This window comes from Typopeltis vanoorti, chromosome 7 (genome assembly GCF_054136105.1).
Source record: "Typopeltis vanoorti isolate ZY-2024b chromosome 7, IOZ_Tvanoo_1.0, whole genome shotgun sequence".
Classification (NCBI taxonomy): Eukaryota; Metazoa; Arthropoda; class Arachnida; order Uropygi; family Thelyphonidae; genus Typopeltis; species Typopeltis vanoorti.
This window is the reverse complement of record NC_143555.1, coordinates 90574988-90590119: the sequence shown is the minus strand read 5'-3', so window position 1 is coordinate 90590119 and position 15132 is coordinate 90574988. Positions and strand designations below refer to the sequence as shown.

General features: G+C 34.3%; 1 protein-coding gene across 1 annotated transcript in view; it reads left to right on the top strand.

The window, feature by feature from the left end:
• Positions 1-15132, top strand: part of LOC150104851 (uncharacterized) — an 867921-nt gene that overhangs the window by 263816 nt on the left and 588973 nt on the right. The window contains exon 4 of the mRNA XM_090395079.1: positions 7967-8030. The gene's annotated coding sequence lies outside the window, so the exon portion shown is untranslated. The remainder of the gene's footprint in view (positions 1-7966; positions 8031-15132) is intronic.

Here is a 15132-nt window from a genome sequence, read left to right as displayed (position 1 = left end):
TAACGTAGTCTTTAATGAACTATAGGGATTATAAATAACTTTCCATTTGTAGCACGCAGTGTTTCGTGCAGGTTTATTTTTTACTTTCATTCTCTTATAGGCTTAACTAGTAAGACAATTAGTTCCGCGTGTTTAAGAGACTTCGAAAAATCAAAAAAAAAAAAAAAAGAGTTTGCACGTGTTAAGGTGCTGGCAGTAAGGACACTTTTCAAAGCATGATTGCACAAAACCTGTAATAGCAATAAGATTTTTAAAGAACATTTTTAACGTTTTGCTCATTCATTATCTCCTTATATAAAAAGTGATACGTTTAATCGTTCTTGTTTGCTTAGATTATGATCACTATGTTGCATTTGATAATCTTATATATTCAATGATTACAATAAAAAAAGGTAAAAAGAAGTAAAGAAATTGTTTAAGATATTATTCATAAGCGAGAAAAAAAATCGTAAACAATCATAAAAAGGTGCGTTTCATGATAATGAATGTGATATTATCATAACAGTTCACCCTCTAGAGCCGTTTTCAGCATACTTATATTTGTCGGGACATATTTCGACTAATTTTGCTATTCCCATGCCATTCAAGTGCCATCTCCTATCAGTGAGGTTAACTACAAGCGTTAGTACATGTGGTGAGGACCCTATCTCTTCCACATATTATCGTAAGTATTCATGGTTGTAAATCCGTGTGTGTTCACGGGACCAATTTGCCTGTTCTGGGATACAAAACAACCTGAGTTTCCGAATGGGAAAAAAAAAAAAAAACTTATGAGACCGGCTAACTTACCTTTAGTCGAAAGAGATCAGATAAAGGTTCCTCACGTCATGAACAGAAATCAAACCTAGGTCTTTCCGACCAAAGGGCTTCGTCTATACCGACTGAGCTACAGAGGCTCTAATTTTGCTATTAAAATAGTCCAGTTGAAATGATAACGCTTAACTGCCGCTTAGACGTTAAACGTTTAAGTCAATATTATAATTTTGAATGGTTGAGAAATAAAACTAACCCAATATAGCAAACATACAACAAAAAGATGATCACTTCATGCATTTTTTAACCTGGATAACCTGCTGCTCTTAGATTACTCATAAGATTTTTAAATTTATTTCATTTCATTTGGAATTTACAAGAACTAGAGCTTTGGCCGTGCTAAAATGCGATCTTTTCTGTTCTTTCCATTTAATATATCAAAAATACAGCTTTAGACGTACTGTGTGTGTTAAATTTTTATTACCTCTTCCCCAGTCAATCATCTTACTCGCATACTGATCCCATCCATTGAAAGCATGGTCCCGATGTAATGCGCATGTTCTTATGTCCCGTTTGCCTGTTTTGCGGAAGCAAAAATCTTTCCGTCTCCATACGAGACCGGCTAACTCACTTTTATTTGAAAACGCCTTATAGAGGTTCTTTTGCGTCTTAGACGGGATTCAAATCCAGATCTTTTCAAGCAAAGGGCATCGTCGATACTGACTGAGCTGTGGAAGTTCCCTGGAAGTAGTAGCAAGCATCTTACCCTTCAACCAAGCAATTTATTATCACCAAGGGACAATGAAAGTATTACGTCAATTCCATCTGAAACCAATAAACAAACTAAAGCTATTTTACCAGGTAGAGAATTTTTTACAAAGGCAAATCTACGAATAATAGTGAAGAATCTTGTATTGTATAACATTTAATATATTTCTTTCATGTGATATTCCTTTAAGCAACACCAATCATAGGTACCAAATCCTATAAACTTATGTTTAAAACAAAATACAAAAAAAAAGTGTTGTTTTCCAAAAATCGTGTGTTGGTTTGCTATATGCTATTACAAATATCATGGCTATTATCTGTTGATATAAACCTGCTGGTGAGCGGTAGATCGTAAACTCAGCGTCAGTCAATCGAAGTAAAATTATAATAAAGTGGAATATGTTTTTTGCATATTCTTACATCTTTTTATGTTACAACACTGCAGCTCCATCTGTTTCATCAGCAAATTTTGTTTAATTACTATTATCATAATTACTTTATCATAAAGGACGTTACTATTCTGTCAACCATTTTATCTTGTTTCATGGAATGTAAAGTTGACGAAGGTAGATGTTATTTTTGTATATGGAAAACTATAATGTATAGTTCTCGTATATAGAATCTGAATACGGTGAAATCATCCAAGCATATGATATAAATAGAAATCTCTCTTTTTTTTATTTTTGAGAGAAGAGACACGCTGACATTAAACTTTTAACTACCAGCTAATTAAATCTATGGCCCATGAATATGATAGTCAGACGACGGCAGAACTTGATTATTATTATATGCGTCTATATTTGCAGTAAAATTATTTATATTTTGCAAAGAAGAATTATGCGGTGGGGAGGTGGAAGACTTAGTTTTTTTAAATTAACAACTAAATTGCTATAATTAGCATTCGATCGTTTCTTTTTTTTTTTGTCTGTGTATATATATTTTGTGTGTGTATATGTTACGGTTAAAGTGATAAATCCGGTTATTATTAATAATTACTGGTTATTATGAATAATTCCTAGAGGAGTCTGGTCAATGTAATAAAAACATGTTTATAGGTTTTATATATAGGTTTTCATTCTCAATAGAAATTATAACAGCTTAGGGTTAGGTAAGGTTAGTTTATAATAAAAAAAAAAGTACGGAAAGTACTTCTTTTGAACTCAATGAAATCAGAAATCATTATAAACTAACATAACCTTTATTGGTTAGGTTAGTTTATAATGAAAAAAAGTAAGGAAAGTACTTCTTTTGCACTCAATGAAATCAGAAATCATTATAAACTAACCTAACCTAAACTAACCTGGATGTCGCATGTCGAACCTGAGTGTAGTCGTAGTTTGTCGTGGGCAGATTAATGATTAATGGGGATGTAAGATAAATGTTGTTGTGGGCCGAGCTTAATGATTGCGGGCAGATAAATGGGGATGACAAATAAACGTTGTTGTGGGCAGATGAATTGGGATAATAGATAAACCAGAGAAGAACTGATCAGCGTTTTTCTCCGTTGATGAGGAAAGGGGTACAGCAACGACGTTTATCTATTATCCTCATTCATCTGCCCACAACAACTTTTATTTGTCATCCCCATTTATCTGCCCGAAATCATTAAGTTCGGCCCACAACAACGTTTATCTTTCATCCCCATGAATCTGCCCACGTCAAACTGCGACTACACTGGTTCGACATGCGACATCCAGGTTAGGTTAGGTTAGTTTATGATTTCTGATTTCACTGAGTGCAAAAGAAGTACTTTCTTTACTTTTTTCATTATACACTAACCTAAACTAACCTAACAAATAAAGGTTAGGTTAGTTTATAATGATTTCCAACCGATAAAGGATAGGATAGGTTAGTTTATAATGATTTCTGATTTCATTGAGCGCAAAAGAAGTACTTTCCTTACTTTGTTTTCATTATAAACTAACCTAACTTAAGCCGCTATAATTTCTATTGAGAATGAAAACCTATATATAAAACCTATAAATATGTTTTTATTACATTGACCAAACTCCTCTAGGAATAATAATAACCGGATTTATCACTTTAGTCGTAATATATATATATATATATATATATATATATATATATATATATATATATATATGAATCCCATACACGAGAAGTAAAAGAACCTATATCACATCAATGCCATATGTAGTGTGCAGATTAAGGTTGAGAAACAAGTTTATTCACATTTTTCTTGACGAGTTGGAGGTGGCAGTCATTGGGAAACACTTTGAGAAAAGCCGTTCCAGAGGACAAAGGCAGATGGAATAAATGAGGAAGAGAAGCGGATTCGGCACACACGCCGAATCCGCTTCTCTTCCTCAAACGGCTCAAAGTTGATCAGCCTTTTTTTTACTGAGCTGGCCTCGATGCAAGACATGGTCAAATGATCTGGAATTGTCAAGAGTGACAGGACGTTTCCCAAAACCTTTCACCGTGTCCATGAGCGTTAAGTCGTGGATCTAGATTGTTGGAATCCTAAATGGTGGGTGCTGATTAACTGATACTCCACGTAGCGGAGAAGTTGACTATTGATGACTTTGTCCGTTATTTTGGAGAGTATTCAGGTCATGGCGATCGGTAGTTAGTTTGATTGCAGAGTTTTCATCTCCCTTTTTTGTAATAGGTTGAATATACGCTTGCTTCCACGTATTGGGATAAGTGCCAGTTGAGTATAAAAGATTGTACAGACTATACAGGGAAGGTTAATTCTGGAGCGCATAATTTTCAAATGGAAAAATTCTATCTAGAGTTGAAGCTATTTTGCAAAGTTATTTAGTATTCTTTGTTTAAATGTTTGCTGAAACAAAAAACTGGAGGCGGATGGTACTCAGTTTATGGCATGGCAAGCGATTTGCCTTGATCGTGTGCAGAAGCTAAAGGAGAAGAGTGATACCAGGAAGGCCGGCTTTATTTTTAGATGCTGTAACAGTGATGCCATTCGGAAGACAGGAAGAAATGCAAAGGAGTAGAAATTTGCGTCCCCATGTCGTTTGCAAGGGACCAAAAGGCACAGCTTCTAGTTAGAGATGCGAGTTTTCTGCTATTGGCCTTTAGGAAGTCAAATTCCAATTATTCACAGCTATGTTTGCATTTATTGCATACATCAGTTCAGGTTGGGTACGAAAATGGGATTCTTGTTGCAAGCAGGCCATTTGCGGTATTCTGAATATTTTTCTTCAACTGCTTCGGTATATTTTTTATTAAAGTATAACTTTGCAAGAGAAGTTTGAGTGGAATGTGGAAATTAAGACTTTCATGCTGGTGAGGATAATATTTGTGACCTCCTCAGACAGGTATCTGGATGAGAAGAGTGGAAGTAGCAGTCTTATCTTACCAAGGAAAGGAAGAGGAGAAGTATCGGAGGTCTTCCCACTTGGTGGTACCTTTGTGGGGCCAAAGGAAGTTTGGTTGAGAGTTGGAGAGAGGGCGTTCTGTGAGAGAGGAAACTTGCACGAAATTTTGATATGAGTTACTGAGAGGAGGAGGTGACTTCTATGGTATATCTGGATGGAGAACTGAATAAGAATATATCAGTGATATTGGGAGAATGGAGAGAGAGTTATCAGGCATTCGAGTTGGTAAATGTACAATTTGCGTTAGGTCATTGCTTGTTGCAAATACTTCTGTATTACGTCCATCTTGGTTAGTGGTGTTTGAAAAGGGAAACGAGTTGGTATTTTGGACATTAAGGTCACCTAGGAAGATAACATCTCTGGAGATGGCTGATAATAGAAAGTTTATCGTCAGGGATAAGAAGGTGAAGAGGTCAGTGGTTTTTTGGGATTTGAAGAGGGATAAATAAAGCTGATGAATGTAACTTGAATGGGGTAAAGAAATTCTAAGCAAGTGAAGATCAAAAGTGGAGGACGCTAAATCTAACATTCTGGAAAGCAGTGCTTGTGGCAAAAGAAATCGTTCGGTGTGTAGTTTGGACATTGAAGGTGGACTGTGGTTGTCGTAGCCGCAATTATTTAAAGGAAGACTCCTGACTCGTTACCGACAAGTTCAGGCGTATCTATCACCCGGCTTGCGACACCGTTTTACCGCGGTACCTTCGAAACGGATGGGGTTTGATTCTCTAAGTGTCTTTGGCATGCCCTTGAAGGGTATCACTCACATGCAGTGTGAATCATACCCTTCAAGTGATACCCATAACCCGGCTCTGGTAACACGGAATTCGTCCCACTCCCTTCCTTCAATAAGCAGGGTGGCAATGTTTCACTGAGTGATAAAGATCATCTACCACTTAGTAAGCATAGTTGGTTTCTTCCTACTAGGACGGTATCCTTTTGCAACGGGAATGTTCGTTGAGTACTATATAGAAAAAGGCCACACCACGGGAAGGCTGGGGGTTGACAATTGAGAGAGGGGGGGGGTGTTTATTGCGAATCAACTCCCACTAATGGCCCGAGATGGCCCTTATATATATCAGTAGTGAACTCCGTAAAGGAGTCATTTAAAAAGAGAAATGTCATTCAGTATATACACCAGTTATTTATTCCGTATATAATAGAAAGTAATGATGTATTTCTTTGGAATATTACTAATTCAAAATATTCATTACAAAGTTATTAATCACATTATATACCTTTTTATAAGTGAGAAGGTTACTTAAAATAGTGCAGTGACTGATTACGAAATTGATAACTAGATTTTATAGCGTTACTATTGGAACGATGGGTTACAACGATAGTTATCCATTATCTGTATTGAGCATATGTCTTTTGGTATGAGTCAGTAAAAGCACTAATGTGTTACCAAAGCTAATTGTTTCCAAACATCAAATAGCTGTTAACTAAAGTATTGTACATTTTAAAGCCATAACCATAATGGTTATGGCTTTAAAAATCTGTAGTAATCTTACTGCAACTGAAAATTGTTTAATATTTTGATAACAAATATATAATATGCACCGTAGGAGGTTGCCAAATTGGTAAACTTCAGCGTTAAAATTTTAGCTCCCACACTTAAAATGCAGTCAGTTTCAATAGATAATAATTGTGAGAATAAAATAAAATTATTGGTATAAAGTATAAAATTTATCGGCATTCCAAATCTCATATATCAAAGGTTTCTTGCCACCACAGATATCACGCCAGACTAATAATCAGTTAGGTTGGGTTACTATTTACTTTTATTATTTATAATTTAGATCGATAATTACTCAGGTTTATTATGCAAAATTTATTTTTTATTAATATACACTGTAATAAAATTCTACATTTATTTATATGCCAGTACATGTATGGCTTCGGTTGCCAAGTTGTTGGACAAATATAAATGTGAAACATCTAGCTCCCATACCGAAAACTCAAAAATTACAATTGATAGCAAGTTTGGGACAGAAGTGATATCACAATTACCACTTTTCCATGATATAACAATGTAAATTAATTTATTTTTTCCCGAAATAATAACGATTTATGTTTAATTCATAATCTGTAACTCAACATTTTAAATAGTTGAAAGCATTTTTTGAAATTCTAAAAACGAACATTTAAATGACTTTTAAACATAGTTTCCGAAAAGTCCGTCTCATCTATTAGCCCGCTTTTAATTTTAATTTAGACAGCACGATGCATGCAATCCATCATTATTGAAATATGTTATATTATCATGTATATATAGAACTTTCTCTGTATCTCTCGGGCATCCATGGGGTTTTTAAAATATTCTAAATGAAGTTCACGGTAAATATAACTTTACTATATCTTTACCAACGATGAACGCATTGGCGTTTCACTTGTAATACTTGTCACTTCTTCCTTGAGCTGATATTAATAAAGAAAATCCGAGTGTATAAGTGTAGCATACACACAATACTAAGTTCTACAGATGAAGCAGATAAAACAGATTTGTGTCAGAGAAAAAGTGACGCCATAGTCCCTTTCTGTACATGAAAACTTCCTGATTCTACGAGTGCAAAGACCTTGCACGACAATAAGGACACATATTTACGATCTGCTCCTAAGAAAATGCTCAGCAAAATATAAAAAAAAATATCCAAACATAAAGAAAAATTTCTTAGTTATTTGTGTTTTGATATGACTCTAGTGATATCTAATTAAGTTTGTTTTGCTTGTTTATGACTTTGTTGCATTGGAACCAACTCTGTCCAATGACCTGGCAGTATGTCATTATTGTTTTTAACTAAATTTATTGACAAGATGTCCAATTGATAGTTTTGTTTTGTTTTTTAAGAAAAACAAATATAGTATTGTTGGGACACAATAAGTGGCAATGCTTACATAATGATATTATTTATTTATAAATAATATTATTATGTTATTAAATTATTTTAGTTATTAAATTAAATTTGTTATTACTGTATTTTTAAAAATAAACATTTGTAGGTACGTTTAGCAAAATGCAAATTACACACACTAATTTGACGACTGCATATAACCGGAACTGTTGTTTTTTTTTTTATATATAGTTTTTGGGACTACACGTGTTATAAGCGACCTAAGATAATTTCCAAAGCTGTATGGTGAAAACAGGTGAGGAAATAATGTTGCTTGCATTTTTAGAGAGAAAAAAAAGCCTTTCCCTCTAATTTTGTTTACTTTTTATGTCTGCAAATATTTTTTTAATTATAAACAGAGAAGAATAACAACAAATCTGGTTAATCTCCCTAAAATATATACATATCGTCCTAATCCACGGAGAAATGATATTTTATTTATGATTTTTACAACTGGATGAAATGAATGTCTGTATGTTTCTCTGTGCTGTACAAATTTGCAGTTAGACCTATCGCTACCAAAATTTGTATAGTCCTTCTATTTGACTATGGGAAGACGGCGTACTACATTTCAACAGAAATAAATTTTATCCCCTTTGCCAGTTTACTGACACCTCCAATACTAAATCTTGTGCACTGTTTGTTATTACATATCACGAGAACTGTTTTGCCATAGAGGAATAACTTTTTCTTTGTTCTTTCGATATTTTATCGGCCGAGAGTATAGCAAGCTACGAAAAAAGTGTTTATTAAAAAAATATTTAGCTTTTTTTTCAGTCTTTAAAAATGGAAAATTCGAATAAATATATTTATTGGCCTTCGCGTGAATGCTGCTATGAAAAATCCCCAGTTGGACAAATGACTTTAAGAAAAGTTTTATACTGAGGATCGAAAAATGCAACCATTATTAACTTCTAATTTGGTGACCGGGAAAAAAAAAGTCACTATTGAAGAGAAATGGCAGTGATATTGTATTTTAGATCTGAACTCTTTTATCAACAACCGAAGCCAGAAACCATATGAAATCATCATGGAAATTCTTAATGCTGTCGTTCGTTATTATCCCACTGATTTTAAACAATATTTAATATTGGAAGTATATCCCACTGATTTTAAACAATACTTAATATTGGAATAATTCAGAAATAGTTCTTTTGAATAATTTTATTAAAGTGCTAGTGCAATGGGCAATAGCAAACTTAGAATCTTTAATATTTTAGATGAGGGCATGAGAAGACAATAGTCTTGTTTTAGGCCAAATAGATCTTGTATAGACCATATTAACACCTTAAGAATAATAATCAAACAGTCGGGTAAATTTAACGCTCATTTATATTTGCTGTTTGTGGATTATGAAAAAGCCTTCGATTCCATTGCTAGAAATTGTGTGTGGAATGCACTTCAAAACAAAGGAATGCCACAGAAGATAATAAACCTCATACAGGAAGGATATAGCAAATTCCAATGCCAGGTGCTACAAGATGGATATCTGTCACAACCCTTTCAAACTGTATCTGGAGTGCGACAAGGATGTCTGCTTTCTCCCTTATTATTTATATTGGTGCTAGATCAAGTTCTAGAACAGACAACAATGAAACATGCCAAAGTAATATCATGGAAAATAAATAAAACTCTGGGTGATCTAGACTGTGCAGATGATGTATGTCTGATTGCTCACAGACATGTAGATATCCAAAAGACTAACCACATTACGAGAAAAAATCACTGAAAGTTGGTTTGAAAATAAATACAAACAAAAGAAATGAGAATCAATGTGAACAACAAGGCACCAAGTACAATTGAAAATGGAAAAAATCGAAACTGTTTCACATTTTACATATCTCGGCAGTGTTTTATCTGCAGATGGGGAGCAACTAGAGATATTGACATAAGGATTCAAAAGGCTAGACGTGCATATGCTAAGCTTAGTAGAGTATCGAAGATGAAAAATATTCACACAGGTACAAAATTAAAAATATTTAATGCATGTATTAAATCACTTCTTTTATATGGATACAAAACGTGGATGGTTTCAAATAAAACTACAATCAGTCATAAACTGATGTCTGCGGAGCATACTTCTAATTTGGTGACCACAAATTATTACTAACGAAGACCTCTGGAAAAGAACAAATCAGCAAAAAGTAAACCTTGAAATCAGAAAACGAAAATTTAGATGGATAGAACATATAATACTTAGGAAAGATCATGAAAAAATCTGTCACAGCCCTGGAACGGAATCCACAAGGAAAGAGAAAATGTGGCCATCCTGAAAATACATGGAGGAGATCAACTTTAATAGAATGTGAGAGGAAGAGTTTTGTTGAATCAAGACCAATAGCAAGGATAAGGAACCAATGGAAATTAATACGAGTATTAATTTCCCAGATTCCTGCTGTTCCAAATGGAATCTAATAAAGAAGAATAGCAAAATTTGATTGATATTACCATTGAACAATAAGTATTATAAGTAAATAATAACAGTGCATATACAAAGAATTAGTATAATTGAGTATTAATAGGTACAATATAAGTTGATAAAAATCCAAATATCAGATTTAGCTGAACCTTATGGTTTAGCTAATGTTACTGTGTATTTCAAAGCACTACTAAAGAAAAGCGGTTGTTCCAGCTTTTATTTATTTATTTATTTTTGTCTTGGCACAGGGATGAAAAGCGTGGAATAATTTGTTTAATTTATCGTAATGTCTAAGCCAAAGATTAAAAAAAAAAAAAAGATGAGGAATTAAAAAACTAGACACTCACGAGACAATCATATACCCGTCTGCGGCTCTAGTATGTCTTAACTACGCTCGCCCTGTATCTAATTCATGACTTTTATTATCCCTCCACATCCGTTTCACCCAAATATTGGTCTCGCTTTTTTATTCGGGGGACAACTTCCGCATGCTGAGTCACTGGCAAATGGCCAAAATTTTATAAGCTTCACTGGTATTCCATAAATAAATTTTGAAAGGAAAAAGCTGCATGACCAAAGGGAAAGAAAACGCAAAAGAATTTGCAAGCAAAACAAGGAAGTATAAAAATGGCTACCAATTTTATCTTGCTTCTTATAGACAATATAAAACTATTTCTTTCTCCCATTCAGTGCAGTAGCGTTCTTGATAATAGTAATGGGGCGACTTGATTATCGGAAATGGTTTCCAGTCGATGGATGCATTTGTATAGAATGATTTTGAACGTCATCTAGATTTCCTACTACATTTTTGTTTAAACGACAGTGATTGGAAATATCGTTTCCATCACGTAAAGAGAATATTATAGGCAAAGACCCATTGTTATAATTCTCAACAAGTGATTTTTTTTATTTCCTTTATAGTGCGTATGGTTTATAAGGTCTGCTTTTTGTTATTATTGAGTTTTACCATAGGAAACGATTGGACATTTTGTTTTGGTATCATGATTTTGAATGTTTTGGAGATTTCATTTTGAGGTGTTTTTGCATGAATCTAACAAAACAAAACGAATCTAACATGCTTATATTCTTTACTGAAATTTTGTATTTTAAGATCTTTAAAAGCAATCACATATCTAAAAAAATAAAGAAAGAAGTAACAAAGTTGCTCCTCTCTTTCACGAGAAAAATTGGTGGAAATCTGTATATCTGGAAGAATGACAAAAAGGTATCTGGAAGAATGACAAAAATTTACCTTTTTTTGGCAATTGGACAATAGTAAAACTATTGACAAATTGCTTTAATCTTTTTAGTAACTAAATTAAACATCTGGTATCGCAAAATGAATCAGAGTTAGAACAGATCGAATTTAGAAACCTTAATGGCTCTCATAAAAAGAGGGGGGTACAGTGATGAGCTCAACAGTACTGGGGTTAAGAATCGCTGCATGACGTTTGGTCTTTGTTGGTTCATATCCGACTTGTTTAGTGGAAAAAATAAACAAAACGATTCGAAGCATTACAAAAGTGTATGTCATGAATAAATAAAATATCGTAAAGAATAATCCAGGAGCCTCCGTAGCTCAATTGGTATATTCAGTTTTCATGTCACCTTTATCATCTTTGATTTCTTTTACAGTACTCTTTCCTCCATTTCTAAGCCTTTTTAGTAGCCTCCAGAACATTTTGCCACCTTCCTGATATTTATCTTCTATATTCTTACCAGTCTTCCCGTGACCTTTTGTTTAGCTACACTTAAGCACAGCTTAGCTCTCACATTTCTCTCTCTGCTCTTTCAAGGCATATGCCGACTCATTTATTAGGAGATTTCGGTATGCTTTCTTGTTTTCCTGGATTGCTTCTTTAACTTCGTTTGTCCACCATGGCGTTCTTATTTTTCTATCCTTACTGACTTCACCTCACAACCCCTAGCTGAATCAATCAATGATTTCTTCAGAGTTTGCTAGTAGGACTCCCAGGTTTGGTTCTTGTTTTCGAACTGTTATATTCTTTCTTCAGTAATGTTTGTATAGTTAAATCTACAGTTGTAAAAGCTACTCAACTTTAATTCTTTTTACAACTTTTTACATACTGTTCTTTTCAATGTTGATATTCATTTTTATCCTACTTAAAATTAGGTGACGATCACTTCCAGTTTCAAATTCTCAGCATACTCCTGTATCCTGAAACAGCATCAAAAATATCACTATTAACAATACCATAGTCAATGAGGCTTTTCATATTTCTTCTGCCTTCTCTCCACGTGAACCTGCACATATCTTTATGTTGGAACATGGTGTTAGTGATGGCTAGTCCATATTCTGAATAGAAATCCATTAGATTCCATTATTATTAGCCTTGCCCTTTTCTCCAAATTTTCCCAGAATATTTCTGCATGCCTGGTGGGATTCATTTCCTATTCTGCTGTTCAGATCTCCAACAAGTACAACTTTTTTTCATCTGCCTGCTCTCTAATGACTCGAAAAATTCCTTCGCTTCTTTTGTACAAGAACCTTTTGTGGGACCATACACAAATAAGTTTCATTGCCCATTTTCCCATTTTGAAGTTTGCCCACATAACGCTACTTGAAACTACCTTCCAATCAAGAAGTTGATCTTGATGTTTGGTGTTGAATGCTATCGCTACCCCTTCTTTCCTTGATCATTATTTCCCGAATATAACATCTTAGGGAATCTTTTTTCTTTATCCTACTTTTAAATTGACACTTTTGTGAGCCATTGAGGATGTATGAAATTTTTTTTGATAAAAATCCTAGGAGAAATACCCTGAGAACATAATTTAAGGATAATCATTTAAGGCTATGTTTCATTTAATAATTTAAATGATATGCACAATGCCTATATACATTTTACAAAATGTTTATTTTCATCATTAATGGATTATATTTATAATAAAAACGATGGGAATTAAATAAAGTCCAACTTTCGCTAAAGTATGTGCATCCTAAGACCGGTTCCCCCTCCATTTGTGGGGGGGGGGGAGCAGCCACAGTTGAAGAACCGCAGATTAAGGTCAGAAGGCTGATAAAAGAAGACATTGAGGCTAGCACATGGACTGGTAGTACGCCATGCATACAGCCACAAGGAAAATATAAATTCTGTAGGGCAAGAACATTGCGATGAATTCGTAAATGTGGACAACTAGTCAACTCTGCACAGTCTAACTAAAAACCGATCGAAGGGGATCTTTCTTCAGTCTCTTCTTCATTATTTGAAACAGCCTTCCTCCTACATTTTTACAAGGACTACAACTCTTCCTTTTCCATCCCTGTCCTTAACCTATACTTGGTTGCACTCTTCACCGATACATTTATCATCCTGTGGAACGTATAGGTTCTACTTAATTAGGAAAGAAAGAGTGAACGATGGTGATTGGAGCGGCATTTCAGCGGGCTTGTTTGAAAAAAAAGGATAACTCAGGAATATTTATATGGTCGGGGGGGGGGTTAGCGTTATATGCTGCTCCTAGGCTATTTGTCGGCCCTAAATTCAAGAAAATATGCATTTATAAAAAACAAAAAAAACAGTGTTTATAATGGTTGAGATATAATTTTACCACTTCTAGGCCTTGTTTTAGTTGCTCAGTGGATTACAACGTCTCTACTTCTCTTGAATTAGATTGTTGTAAAAAATAATAAAATAAAATAAAAGTCGTACCTCCATTATAAGTTCAGAATTTCAATTATATGAAAGTGTGTTTATATAACAATTCATACCTATCGTATCAAGTGATTTATTGTTTTAATTCAGAAATGAACAAATCAGTTTCAATTTGTGTGTGTGTGTTCATTTTATACGAAGGTTTGCAAATATATACGTATCCCGGTCATACGACACGTTAGATTCCAGACAACCGTTGTATAGTAAATTACATACCGTCCCCCACGCACACACACCTTTAGATGCATATAATGGTTTAATAACATTTTAAGCAGTCTGTATATGTGCATAAGCGCCACCGTAGCGCAGTTAGAAGAATAACGGGCATTGGGTCCTTCGATTGGAAAAGATCTGAGTTCGATTCTCGTCATGACGAGAGGAATCTTTATGAGGTTTTTCTGTTGAAGGTGAGCTAGCCGATCTCATACGAAGGTAACAGAGTTTTCTTTGTCCCTAAAACTCTAGTTTTTCATCCTGCATATAACAAAAGTATTATTGTTAGTGGTGGTGCAGTAGATGGCGTTGTGTATTTATGGTGTTAGTAGTAGTATCATTGTGTATAGCAGTTGAAGAATTAAGTAGTATGGGAGACGGTGAGATGTGTGTAGCGGAGTAGAGTAGAGCAGTACTTCCCAAACTTCTGGATGTCAGGGCCCCCTTTGCAAAAATTAAAATATTTCACGCCCCCCCCCTCGAAAAAAATCTTAATAGAGATATATTATTATAATATTTATTGTGTTTATATTCAATACAAAACATACACAGCGAATATTGCAAAAATCAAATGCATATATTACATTTTTTGCCTCTTACCGTTTGGTTCTGAAGACGATGCGGGCTGTTCTGATAAAATATGAAACTGTCCTTTTTTTTTTTTTTTTTTTTTTTGAGTCTGTTTCTGCTTCTTCTGATTGTTCGCGGTTTTTTTTTTTTTTAATTTTTTTTCAGCCACTTATTCATCTCAGGGTTAATTTTTTTTAACGTAGAATAGATAAAATAATATCACCACTTACCGATACTGGCACACCACAGACTGATAACATGAAATTAGTGAATATTACCTGAATAAGGGAATCCCCGGACCAGGAACATTTTTCTCTTTTGTGACTTTTCTCCCTTTACGGTAATTAAGCCTAACGTGAAACAAACAGCAAAGGCAGGTTATTAAAACGTGGATATGATTGGTGCGGCATTAACAAAAGATCGCGCGACCGAAAGATAAAAGCATAGCTGACAATTGAGTTGAAATGCTAACTCTCTTC